The sequence below is a fragment of the Panthera pardus genome, unplaced genomic scaffold (assembly GCF_024362965.1).
Source record: "Panthera pardus isolate Hobbes unplaced genomic scaffold, ASM2436296v1 HiC_scaffold_19, whole genome shotgun sequence".
Classification (NCBI taxonomy): Eukaryota; Metazoa; Chordata; class Mammalia; order Carnivora; family Felidae; genus Panthera; species Panthera pardus.
This window is the reverse complement of record NW_026526754.1, coordinates 17,649,433-17,663,469: the sequence shown is the minus strand read 5'-3', so window position 1 is coordinate 17,663,469 and position 14,037 is coordinate 17,649,433.

Sequence of the window (14,037 nt, the reverse complement as noted above, 5' to 3'; positions counted from 1 at the left end):
ACCCTCAAACTCTTTTTTAGAAACTCTTGCCTTTTTTCTTTCTGGTGGGTCCTGAGCCAGTGCGCTGCTGGCCCCATCTTACTAAGAGCCCTTTCTCGGGGGCTCCCCCTAATTGCCTTGATAATACTCTCTTCTTCAGACTGCTCCGCGAATCTTTACAGATGCTTCCCCAGCGGTCTGCTCTCAGAAGTGGTTTTGATGATTATGAGTTGGAATGTGGGGGCCCACATCGGTGTGGAAGCACCCCCGGCCCCCTGTTTCACGAGGTCACCAGATACTGGCATCAGAGGGGGTCATTTGCTGGACATTTAGTCTCCTTTCTCTGCCTTAGTGGAACTTTATCCTCTGGGCCTGTAGGAAAGGAAATAGTTTCAAGATCGTCCAGCGCGAGATGCCGTAAAGCTGAATGACTTCTTTTGTTTGAGGAGTTGATTCCTCTCTTCTTGAGGTTATTGAGATTCCGCTTAAGCAAGGTAAGAAGGCCAGCTTAGAGCTATATTTGGAGACGATGAAGCAGATGAAACCTTATATCAAAGAAACCAGGCAGCTATGACATTTTGTGGGCAATTGTATTGGGGGGGGGGAGCTTTGAGGGACCAAGCACAAACTGAATCTCTCTAGTACAGATCCAAAAATATGGTCTATCCCTGGAAACAGGCAAGTTCACTACACCACAAATGACACGCAGCCATTTCCAGCTGAATGAAGCCAGGTTCCCCTACAACACTGGTGTGTTGGAGCTGGCTTGTAGTGGCTCACAAGGGGCCTATTGTTAAATTTTTAAACCGTCAGATTTTCAGAAATTTAGCGAGTCTGTTGTTATATACAGCCATTATTAAAAATTAAATCAGGTAACCTAAAATCAAATAAATTTTATTTTTAAAAAGGTACTAAGTACTCAAAAACCCTCCCTTCCTAGTTTTCGTGGCATGTTGTTTTATGATCTGTGCCCTTGTTAGGATTTATATCTATTGTACTATATAGTAAGGGACTGCTTCATACCTTCTCCCAACTCCACGTCTGGTCACATTATGGGAGCTTGAAATTGACCAGGGTGGGAGTATTTACATCATAGAAATGAGCAAATAACTACAAAACGAGCCCTTCCTCCTTTTTTTTGTTTGTTCGTTTGTTTGTTTGTTTGGGAGAGCCAGTTGTAAAGCATTTCCCAGCACGACAGTCATCTACAAGACCCATCTTTCAGGATTTAAAACCAGGATCTGGACCTCCAGAGTCAAGGAGGTCAGAAGGTGCAGTAACCAAGAACCTGTTCGTTTGAGATGAAGGAGACAAGACGCGTATTGGTCATGGGGTCGAATGATGCTAACTCCCCCATCCTTTCGTTTCGTTTTTATTAATGAACGAGGAGCCTTTCATGCTTTTTAGCTACTGTCATACAGAAGTTGGGCATTTTAAGGCAAGGAAGTTGATTTCCTCCCATGCCTCCAAGAAGTCTTCTTTCCAGGTCTCTAGGGACTTTGACGTCATAGGGTATGAATGTTTGTAACGGTGTTTTTTCTCCAGTTGTCTTACCGCCTTCTTGGAGAGTCCTTAGGCTCTCCATGGAACCTACAGTTGTTGCTACAAAAGACATCTTCTGAATATAATGGTTTGGGAACAAATATGTTGTGTTTCTCTATAACGTCATTTGGTGATATAACCATGATAGGAAAGGGAAAAAGGAAAATCTTAGAAGGTTCAAAGAATTAGGCATCTTTTTGGCTTATGTGAAGGAGACACAAATACACATCATCAAAACCAACGAGCAATGGAAAGTAGCTGCCTAAATGGAATGAATGATTCATTTTTCAACTTGGAAGGGATTTTGAAAAGTTGACCATGCGTCATTCCTTTTCTTCTCTCTCTTGGAATCATTTAGTCTAGCTTTATCTTGCTTGCCTTTCCAAATTGACTGAGTCGCTGTCAATATTTGGAAGGAAAAAAAAAAGAAAAAAAGACCCAACCTATCACATCTTTGATCCTCTGAGACCGCTCTGTCCCCTTCGAGTGCGTGGCCTGGACAGGGCCATGTTTCACTTTCTGTTGTCTTGCCAAGTCAGAATGGGATTCACTGTTCTCAAGGTCTCTGGACTATCACTTTACCCAAAACATCCATCCCGGGTATTGCGGGAGGCAGACAAGCTCTGCATAGCTATTTATTTTAAGTGCCTGATTAAAATTTCATGAAAACAGGAAGTCAGGGGAAAAGAATAGATTGCAAGAGCGATGAAATCCGGGGCTTTGTAATTTTTAGCTCACAGGGAAAAAAAAAAAGCGTTAAATCGTAAGGAAGGTATATTTTCAGAATCGTGCTGTGGCCACTAATGGCATATTTTGTCACTGGCTGGGGAGCTGGTGAACTAAGAATGGGTCCAATTTTTTAAATCTTATTACACAGTTTTGCTCTCATTTAGAAATTGTCACCTTAAAGCAACCTAATGCTGCTCTACTTAAAGCGAACCTCATGCAACTATCTGTGTGTATGTTGGCCACATTGTCTTCTACCTAAGCAGATATAAATGTTGTTCTGACACAGTTAAACAGCACAGAATCTGTCCACCCCATAAGTTGATGTTGCCTAAGAACTTAATCTTATCTAATGCCCATATCCAATGGGATAAAGAATTTTTGGGGACAGAAAATAATGACATATATATATATATATACACATACATACACACACACACACACATATATATTTTTGCTGGACAGTAACTGAATAGTTTCTATGTTTGGTCTGTGTTTCTCCAAAGGAGTATCTGGAGGCATTTAGCTGTCGAGGAAATCAGCATTCAAAGGGAAAAAACAAAAACAAAAAACATAATCAGACCAAAGATTGTGATGCGACCGAGTGAAATAACAGGGAAACAAGCAACGAATACAATGCTCCTGTCCTACTGCCGTTCCTGGAAATTGCAGAGTCCTGGATGGACGTTGGATGGCCAGGTTTAACCTTTGGGATCTCAAGCTGAGCTCTCATTTGGCTGACCACACAGGAATAATTGCATCAGGCTAGTGGCTAGATAAGTTTCATTTGCCCGTCTCGAATAAATCCCCACCTGAAAACCGGCCTCAAAGTCGCCGAGGAAGGCGTAATCCTTATGAGAGATGGGTCAGTGTGGAGCGGGAAACCGAGCAAGAAGGTATCGCATAGCCCCCAGCTAATGCGGCAAATTAACTCCCCTGCAGAAGGGGTAAGTCGTTTAGCTCTCTGGCCAGGCTTTCCGTTCGCCCATTGAAACTGACCTGAACAGGGATCAGAAGGTTTATCAAGTAGGGAAAGCATCTGGGGATGCTGATGGGCACAGCTGGATGCCAGGGCATCCCTTCAAAAGCTCCCCAAATCCTGCAGGGCCTGAGTCGGCTTGAGTATATCTGGGGGAATCCAAGTATGTCTGGGAGATCTGTGTATATTTATACTAGATGGCTTAAGGCCATTTCATGCGGATAATCACAGGATAATCACAACTGTATTATTCCAAGATAGAGAAAAAAAGAAGTAAACCACGATAAACTTTTTAAGCCCCCCCCCCCCCAAGTTGAAAGACCAGCCATTTAATGATAGGCTGTTATTGGCCTAGTAAATTCATTTCCATGGGATGGAGTTGGTCCATAGGCCTTGCTGTTCGTTGAGACACATTACTCAAGGGCTCATCGCTTGAAGGATGTGTGACATCTGATGAGCCATTTAAACCTCTCTGTACCTCAGTTTCCCCTTCTGTACAGTGGGGTTTCTAATACATGTTGAGCTCACTGCTCCCCACCTCCGTTACCACTGTCTCAAGAATTGGCTTTGCCGAACTTCATTGTTTACTTCTCTGTAAACTCTGTGAACTACGTTCCAGTCACCAATCCAGTCTCCCCACTGAGCAACGTTTCTTGCTATGGTGGGCCTTTGGGAGTAAACATTTGAATGAATGAATGCCTAATAAATGTTGGGCAAATAGAAATAAGATGCGTCAAAGTTCTTCCAGGACTTTCAGAGACTCAGCTCAATCTCCCAGCCTGTGTGAGAGTTGGATTCAGGGCACAGAGGGACAAGTAGTTTACTTGTTCCCAATGGAAGAAGGGTCACTACCCACCATAGGGGAGCAGCTACAGAAGGGTGTACTCCTCTTAGCTACCGTGGAGAATTCCTATCAGAATGACCATGGCCAGAAGGTCAATAGTTAATTGAATTGAATAGATGCTACTTTGATTTTGCCACTTAGAAAGCCCGGTGCTCTAATTTCATGGTAATGTCTATTATCAAACACTATTGACCAATGGATCGGGAAAAGCACAAGAAGAAAACAGATGCCACGAGAGAAATCCCTTGGCAGTAGCATTTTTTTTTTTTTTTTATGGCTCCAGTGCCTATAATCATTCAGACAAGCCTCAAAATTCTATTTCCATCATTCTGCCTTTGTCCCTGCGTTGGGTAAGATTTTGAGGCAGAAGACCTCGTGTTTTGTCTTTGGAATTTGGAAATCTAAGCATGGTGCTCCCAGGGAGCCGTGCTCCTCTGAGCTCTCCAACTGTGTGGTATTTATGAAGCAACTTTTTCTAAGGATCTCCAGGCATTCGGTGTCTTAATCCGGTTCAGCCTTAGGACATTTGGTGACAGTAAACGACTTGTGCCCACAGCCCCGATAAGCAAAGCCATTGTTGGATTGATCCCAATGCAAGAAGCCTCTTTGATTTAATCATGGGCTTCTCTGGACTCTCAAATCATTTGCTGAGACTAATAGCGATCACTCTGTTTGGCCTTCAGGCACACGCCTCATGCGTGCATTTGACTCCAGTGGCTTGACTGTAAACTTCTTAGGGGCAGGGCATAGTCTAGACGGCTGTGACATACCCATCCTGTACCAGGCACGGGGAGAGTTGTGTATGTTTATGGAGGCTCCTCAGTTGCATGTGTTTTTGGGTGGCTGTTCCTTCCGTCTGAGCATGACCCTGGAGGTGAAAACACAACTCCTTTAGCAGTTCTGAGCAGGAGGACGGGCTCTGGTTGCAAGCCTATGACTCTTGCGTGCAACGGAGTCCTTGAGATGCCGTCTTGCCTACATAGGAAGACTCGTGCAAACAAGAAATGTGACTTCTGCCCAGCTGAGAGGGGGTTTGAGGAGATCAAATGACGCTGGGGCAGTGGAAGGTTCATGGGTTCAGGGCTGCAACCGCCTGGGTTTCCATCGAGGCTCTACCTCAAAGTGGCTGTGTGTCCTCGAAGCAGGATACTCAGCCTCTCTGAGTCTCCTGTGCCCAGCATGCCGTCTCTGACCCCCTGCACATCTCAGCTTCTCTGACCATGTGCTCTCTGTACCCTGACCTCACCTACGTCTCTCTTCACGCAGACCTGAGTCTTGGAGACACGAGCATGTGGGAGGTTCTTGCCAGGGAAGACACCGCTCACTGGTGCTTAGTCGTGCTTAGGGAGTGTTGGTGGGGGGGGGGGGGCTTGCTTTTTTCTCCCCCGTGACACTAAGGAGAAGGAGGAGGCTCTTGTTCGGAGTGGTTGGGAAACCGTTGTGTTCGGAAGCCTTGAGACCCAGAATTCCGGAGTCCACAACAGGAAGGACCCGGAGATCCTACAGGAAGTGTGTCCGAGGATTAATGGTGGGTCTAAATGCTGAGCGAGGACTTTTCCCTTTTCCTCATCTGCATTTGGGAGATCTTTACTTTTCCGTTTTAAAGATCAATGTGCTATATATCTTTTTTCTGAAGGTACATCTATTAAACCAACAGTGGTTGAGCTCACAGACAATTCCCCACCATGTAATTAACCCCCTCGGGGTCCCATTAAGATCCGATGATCTTTTGTGATGTTATTAACTGAAAGTAAAGAGGGACCGTACCCACTGTGGAGCCTGGCTGGTTTTGGCACTCTCGGTCTCCCAAGCCCTTGAACAGGCTGTGATCTTTGTCCCCGCCGAACAGTGTCTCAGCATTTTCTATGTGCCCTCACTCTTAATCCACGACATTATTGAATCCTAGAGGAACGTATAATACACTGGTTAGGAGAGAGTTCTCTGGAGCCACCCTCTAGCATTACTGAGTGATTTGGATACCTTACTTAAACTCTCGGAGCCTCAGCTTTGTTCATCTACAAGGCGACGAACACCTACTTCCCGAGTTTCTGTAAGGCTGAAATGAGATAAACAGGTGAAGGGCTGAGCTGGGCTGGAGGCCCGTGGCTAATGTTCTTCAAATGCTAAGTATTGTTAATCAGCAGTAGCACGTTTTGGTGGGTGCCCTGGGTGTGCGCAAACAGGCCGGGGCAGACAGTTGGGTGTAGCCCAAGCCTACCCAAGAGACAGAATTGGGACTTGAACCAGATCTGATGGGCTCCAAAGCCAGTCTGCTTTTGTACTCGGTTAGCGTCAAGAACAACGCTTTTCTCTCAAACTGGTCACTGTTTGGGGAGCACCAGTTAGACGGTCAACAAGAGAGGGCATTTTCATGTTCGCGTCGGGGGTTTCAGAATCTGTGGGCGAGAGACAGAGCTTGAATGGAGAGGATAGCACGGGAGAGGCCCTTTCTGGGTCCCGGGCCGGCTCCTGGAGGTGGGAAGGAGCACAGGGTGGAATCAGCCCGGGTGAGAAATGCACGGGGCAAGGAGGTAGGGGCCAGATACTGAAGGGTTTCTTAGGCCACCGCGAGAATTCTAGGGTGTTCCGTGGGCATCCAGTACCGGAGGGAGCCCTGGTCCTTTACAATAGACTTGCGATCCTTTTGGCTCGAAGTACAGGTACGTGTCCTTGGGGTGTTTGTTCAGTGCAGATTTGTCTGCCCACAGGCCTCCAGCATCACCTCCTGCCCAGCTCAACCTGTGAAGACCTAGAACTTGGCCGGTGTGAGACAGAGGCCCGCCCCCCAGAGGGTGGGGTGGGGGTGGAGGCGTATGGCCAGGCTGGGAGGGCCGAGTGGAGATAGGGGACCGCTCACAAGGACCCGGGGCTCTAGTTTCTTTTCCCACCTGGCGACAGGTCACGGGACACGGCTGGCTACCTGCGCTGTGAACCCAGAGCATCCACAGGAGGCACAGAGTCATGCCGGCACGTGGGCTAGGACAGGAAGTGCGAACCAGAGTAGCTACAGCCGTGCAAACCACAGGCAGGAAACCTGGGTACGCGAGGGCCGGGTCGCCTGGCTTGGCCTGCTGCCAGGCTACCCGGGTTACAGGCCCTCCGGGTCCCCGAGGGCCGGGCCGGGGGAGAGCTAGTGATGATAAGCGATAAGGAACTGTGTTTTCTCTTGCAGCTGAGAGGCAGGAAGAGACAGGCAGGGGGCCAAGGCACGGTGCCCCAGAGATGACAACCCTCCGGGTGCCGGGGAAAGCAGCTGGTACGCGCGGGCTTGAGGGTGGGAGCCGAGGGCCCTTGGGAATAGCTCTCCTTGGAAACTTTGGGGGGGCTACCCCCCTATAACATCAGGTTTAGATCATGCAGGTGACAGACGCCGGCTGCTCTCTGTCATGGGCAGAGCCTACCCCAATTGCATGCCCAGCCTGTCTTCAGAGCTTGAGATACTTGGCGCCCCATCTCCTGGGGGCCCCTCTGTCCTTGGATATCCCTAAGGAAGTGATATTGTTGTTGGTAGGTTTCCTGAGTTCTGAGTAACAGTTACAGGTGTGCTAGTCTGTTCGGTGTGGCATTGGGCAAGTCACTGAACCTCCCTGTTCCCCGGTAGTCTTAAAGTATATAAAAGGAATGATCACCACATCCCTGCCATGGGGACGTTACGGGGACCAGCAGAGATGAGCGTGAAGGGGCGCTGGGGTGGCTCCATCGGTTGAGCGTCTGACTTGGACTCAGATCACGATCTCGCAGTTCGTGGGTTCGCGCCCCGCATCCGGTCCTGTACTGACAGCTCAGAGCCCGGAGCCTGTTTCAGATTCTGAGTCTCCCTCCCTCTCTGCCCCTCCCCTGTTAGCATTCTGTCTCAAAAATAAATAAACATTAAAAAAAAATTTTTTTTAAAGGATAAGCATGAAGAATTTTGGAAACTAGAATATGACCATGTTATCAGTATCTGTTGTAGGAGCAGCAATAAGTTAATATCAGTAGACCTTTATTTATGGAGGCTCTATCATATGCTAGGTGCTGGTGGTGCCCAGATGTGTGCTCCATGGCTCTTCTGTTGGCAGGAGCTTGTAAACTCGCTGTGTATAATAAGTGCATATTACTGGCTGAGGCCCATAAAGCACCTACTGTGTGCCAGGCACTGTTCTCAGTGTTGGGTGCGTGTTAACTGATTGGATCCTCGCGGTGACCTTACTGCGGGAGACACTGTAGTCACCATTTCACAGATGAGAAAACTGAGGCGGAGGGAGATCCAGCACCCTTCTCAACGTCAGGCAGCTGGTTAGAGTTGGTGTCAGGGTCAAAGGCAGGCCAGTTGGCCGGAGAACCCGTATTCCTCACCGCTACGCGACATGGTTTGCTCCGTAAGAAGAGCTGCTGGTGGTTTTCAGGGTTCCCCACGATAGTCCTACAAAGTCTGTCTGTCTGAGTTCAAAGCTTGGGTTTTAATTTTTTTTTTTTTTCAACGTTTTTTATTTATTTTTGGGACAGAGAGAGACAGAGCATGAACGGGGGAGGGGCAGAGAGAGAGGGAGACACAGAATCTGAAACAGGCTCCAGGCTCCGAGCCATCAGCCCAGAGCCTGACGCGGGGCTCGAACTCACGGACCGCGAGATCTGACCTGGCTGAAGTCGGACGCTTAACCGACTGCGCCACCCAGGCGCCCCTCAAAGCTTGGGTTTTGAACCACTTAGCAGCCTTGAGAGCTCATCAGTGAAAAGTCCAGAGAAAGATTATCCGACCTTCTTGGAGAGGGGAAGGCACTGACCTGATGACACAGCCAGTGATGAGGCATCTTCGATGCTCGGTTGAGCAGAGTCATGTTGACGAGTCATTGAAGGGACCATCGAGTCAGAACCCAGAGGCGGTCCTAGCGAAGGGGAGGGCTGCCATCAAGGAAAAGAGCTATTACAGACATGCCGTGTATCGGGAAGGAAGCCTGGAGAATGTGTACCCAAACACGCTCTCATCTGCCCGGCACTGGCCTCCGGGAGCGCCCTCCATTGGTCAAATCTGGCCAGCGTTGAGAAGGGGGTGGGGTCCCCAGTGGACATCCGCCACACGGGACGGCCTCCCGGGGTCCGGAGCTGGGTAGAGAAGAGTGGAGATCAGCTCTGCAGGAACAGACAGAGGATGTCCAGGGGAATGACAGAACTCCGTTTCAAACCCAGCGTTTTCTGCCACTCAAGCCTGAATTTTCAATCGTTCTTCTGGAATGAACGTGGTGATGCTGGTGCCATGCAGGGATGCGCTTGGGCAAATCAAAGCTCTGGGTAGCAGGCTGAGATGGTCTTCAATTCTCAGCTGACAAGAAATTCAGGAAGCCATCCTTTGAAATCATGTGTACATGTTATATTTGCACTCGTGCTGAGAAAACTTTCTATTATTTTTAGGCACACCAGCTCCTCTTTACAAGGCTGGTATTCATGAGACCGTGTTGCAAACCACTCCCTCACAAAAAAGAAAAAAAAAAAAAAGGAAAGGAAAGTTGAATAACAATCCATTTTAAAAAGAATGCCGCTACACATTTGAATGATAGGTAATGGGATGTCTGACAAGTCGCATGTTCGAGGTCCCTTCCTGGCGACACCACCATGAATAGACAATGAGGACACATTTGCTTTTCTCCAACAAGCCGGAAGAACTGATTTCCCTGTGCAGTGAAAAGGCCTGTGAATTGGGCCAGAAAGTGCGACTGTGATTTATCTAAAAACAACTGTTAAACATCGCAGAAATTAAACTTACTGAAATATACGGGAAGGAAGGTTAGAATAGACGCTGAGAACAGCTATCAGATGTCCTACTTCTGTGGGAGGGGGAGAGGTGTTCTCTTTATTGATTTCATTCTTTCCTTTGATGGGCATTATTGTGTCTTCATGTGCCTGGGAGATCAACAGTGCTGGACGAGGCTGGAGTTTTAGCATCTAGGGCGTTTTTCATGAGCCACAGCCTACCCCGTGGCGGGAAGAGCTTGGGCCGTGGTGGGAAAGCTGTGTTCTTATAACTAGAATATGTTGAGTGCATCCTAAACACCAGGTTCTAAGCTAAGCCCTTGCCCTGGTTTATTTCATTTGATTCTCAGAGCAACCTCATGAATTAGGTGCTATTATTGTCCCCATTTTACGGGTGAGGAAATCGAGGCACAGGGAAGTTAATTAACTTTCTCTGAATCCCACAGCTGGTAAAAGGTAGAACTGGGACTCCTATTCCAAGCTGCTTGATTCCAGAGTCCCTGTACGTAACCACTCTGCTCGATCGTGGTCTCTGTGCCTTTTCCTGCACGGTGACCTCCGGAAAGCTCAGTAAAATTGAGCTTCTAGTACATTCCAGGAACGGCATGGGGAACTCGTGCGTATATTACTATCTCACATCCTCCTGACACCTCCGCAAGGTGACTGCCTTTTCTTATTCTCGTGGAACTTGATACTCAGTGAGGTTTTGTGACGTGTCTTTGGCGACCTAACGAATCGGTTGCAGAACTGGGATTCAAAGTCCTGTGTCCATGGCTCTAAAGCCCCTAACACGTGTGGCCCGTCTTCCACGTGGTACGTCGGAGCCTGGGGCGGGGTTGAACGGTCAGAGGGGCCGTTGCTGAAGCCATAGGGCCTGGTCCATTCTCTACCCCGGCATGCCTTGCTGTGGATGTGTGAGCTTGCACGCACATTTGCACACGTGCATTCATGCAAAGTTGCTATACTCCTTACAGGTGCCTTTGTGTGCATTAGGAAGAAGGGAACGGCACTCCCTCTTGGCAGTAGTCAGCACTTTGTGAGGACACAAGCCCACGAGCAGTAGCATGATATCCAACGGCCACCTCCCACCCCCACCCCAGCCCCCAGGAACGTGTGCAGGTCAGGGCGGAGGGTGCGTTTGCAGAGCCCCCGGGACGGCGCATCCCGGGAAGGCACAGCAATTGTCATCAGTTAGAAGAATGAAATCGATACCGGCAAACCCACATTTTTTCCTGCCACAAAACCTGACTCAGGCACATCTGTTTCTTGATGATGTTTTTACCATTATTTCCCTCCCATTCAAATATGGATGCTCTGGGAGCTGTTAAACAGTTGTTTTCATAAACGGCACACCCTCGCCTTCCCTGGGTCTTCAAAGAGTTTCCCCACTGCCAGGGAGGGAGAGGTCCCTGCTCGGGAGGGACGCAGCTTGGATGGCGAGTGAGATCAGGTCCAAGTGGGGCACCCATTCCTCCCCAAAGAGGACCCCTTGACGTGGCCCCAGATTGAGAAGCCACGCTGTTTTCCATGATCACGTCCCCTCCGTGGAATGCAGAACCTCTTGCCCTGCTGGCCCAGGAGTCTATACCCAACCCCCGCAAAGTCGTGTGCAAGTGAACAGAGCTGAAAGTTTTTCTTCAGCCAGAGGTGGGCTCCATCAACTGGTTTGAAAACGGCCTGGAAACTGGCTTATAGGAGAAACAACTGGGGGGGAATGAAGGGGCTCCACCTTAAGATGGGAAGAGTCCAGGAGACTGGGGAGCCTGTCATTTGTGCCTCCAGCTTGGAGTCAAGGGTGGAAGAGAACAGATCTGTATTTCAAGGTAAAGACAAATGTTTTTGCTCAAAGAGATCGGGGATCCTGGGAGAGGTAGTGAGTTCAGGTAGTTGTGCAGGGTCCGGTAGGTCCTATTCAGGTTCAACAGGTAGGGAGTTCTCTGTCATGGGGAGTAATAAAAAAAAAAAAAAAATCTCTAATAGGAGATAATGGAGGATAAATTCAGGTACGGGGTGAGAGGTTAGAAAGATGACCTCTCAAATCTCTTTCTGCCCCGAGATGTTGAGTTTATAAGTGATCAGCAATCTTGCCAAGCCTGGAGGTGAGACCACTGTTTTTTTTTTTTTTTTGCTCCAGCTATGCAAAGTGGCTCATGTTTATACACGCAAGCTGAGGAGTGTATGGAGAACTTGGGCAGGTGAGGCCGGAGGGATCTGGGCTCCAGTGCGGGCCCTGGCATGCGCCGTGTGACCTTGTGGGAGCCTCGGCTTTATCCTCTGTCACTGGAAGGCACCTGTCTGCTAGGGAGCTTTGCAGAGTCAATGGCCCATGAAATGCCAAGTGCTTAGCACCCCGTCAATGACAATGGCAGGTATACACACACAGCAGTGGGTGCAGGGACCCAATGTGAGCTCAGTAACGGGCTTGTTTTACCAGGCGACGCTCAGTGTTTTCCCTAGCTGTAAATGCAGCTGTGTCTCCCGTTACTTTTGAAATTAAAATGCATGAAATGTAGCAATGCCTTTGTAGTCAGGAAAGATGGTAAAAAAAACTTTCCTGGGTACTCTGGCCTTTCTAAAATAAAGACCTGAATTTATTACTATTTATATTCAGATTTTAGACTCGCACATAACAAACCCATTTTAAGTGTCTGTCTCTGAGTCTCTTTCTCTCTCTCACACACACAAATCCGACAATTTTTGAAGAACCTATTCCTTCCGCTGTGTGAATGAGGTGAGGTTTTGCGGGGGAGGGGGGGCAGCAATTTTCTTTCTTTTTTTTTTTTTTTCTTTCCTTTTTTTCTTTTTGTAAAGGAAACACCTTTTCGGGGTTGGCATGGCATTAATAAAAATAATAAAGGAGAAGGTTTGGAGGGAAGAGGTAAATAAGGCCATTCATACATCATCTGGGAGAGACACGAGAGTAAGGCAGAGAAAAATCACCATCCAGCCTTCTGAAGTGGGAGATTTTCATGAGTCAGCTTGTTTGCTGTTTTCTGGGCTCCCAGCTGCCACTGCTCTGGGACTGGCTTTCTCCCCTCGGTGGGGCCGGGCCTGGTTTGGAGATCTCTCATAATCACCCGTGCTTTTCCTCGGCAGTCGGTGCTACCAGACACATCTCTTAGGTGTAGCAAGCTAAAACTCCAAAGAATCCCTCCCCGTCCCGACCACACACACATACACACACACGCCTAGAGTCTCGAGGCAGTGGTGACCTTGCAAAATGCACCTACATTGCAGGCCTGACCCGCTAGTCACTGTGCAGGGCCCAATGCAAAGGAGAAACGCGGGGCCCCTTGTCCAAGCAACACTGAGAAGTCCAGACGGCCAGAGCAGAGCTTGAATGCACGGACAACTTAGGAGTGTGGTGTCTTGTATGACTGCATGAGTCACACAGGCATGATGCCACCCCCCCCCCCCCCCGGCCATACCTTTTTAGGTCATAAGCTGTGTAGATATGAGAGCAAACAGAGCAAACAGTTGTATTGTACAACTTTACAGTTGGAAGATTCCCTAGAAAACATCTCCTCTAATGAGCGAGCCTCATTTTCTAAATGTGGACACCGAGGTCCCGAGAGAAGGGAAAGAGATTTCTGCTAATCGGTGATCTTTGTTGTACCTGTACGTATGTTACCTGCGTTTAACTCCCAACCAGCATAGGAGGGAAGTGGGGCTGTTACACCCATTTTACAGAAGGAGACATTGAGGCCGATGAAATTTCAGTAGCTTTCGGCAGATCACGCAGCGGGCAGGTCGCAGAGCTGCCTTATGAACCTGATTCGGGAGAGCTCCCTTCTAAGTTCCCGGACGTATCCAAAGCAATCGAGAGGCAGGGGTCCCCAAGTCCAACTGCCAGCTCCGTGTATACCCCCCCTTCCCCTCTGCTGCTCGGGGTAGTCTGACACCCTCTCTCCATCATGTCCCTCCCCCAAAGCTGGGGTGGAGCTTCCTGCCCAGTGAATTCTCACTGGCAGACACAGAAGAGGCATTCAGTAAGAGACTCAGCAGAACCTAAGAAGCAAAATAGGTTTGATTCTTCTGTGGAAGACAGTTGATCTCAAAACCAGGGCCTAAAAAAGCACGCATCCCCAGAGAGATCCAGGGCCGGGCATCCGCCATGCCAGCCCCGAGGCCCCCACTGTGAATGAATTACACGCTGGGGCCAAGGTACCAGAGGTGTTGGCCAATCTCCCCAGGTCTTTTCCTGCCCTGTGCTGGCCTGGCCCCGGGCACATCTAGCCAG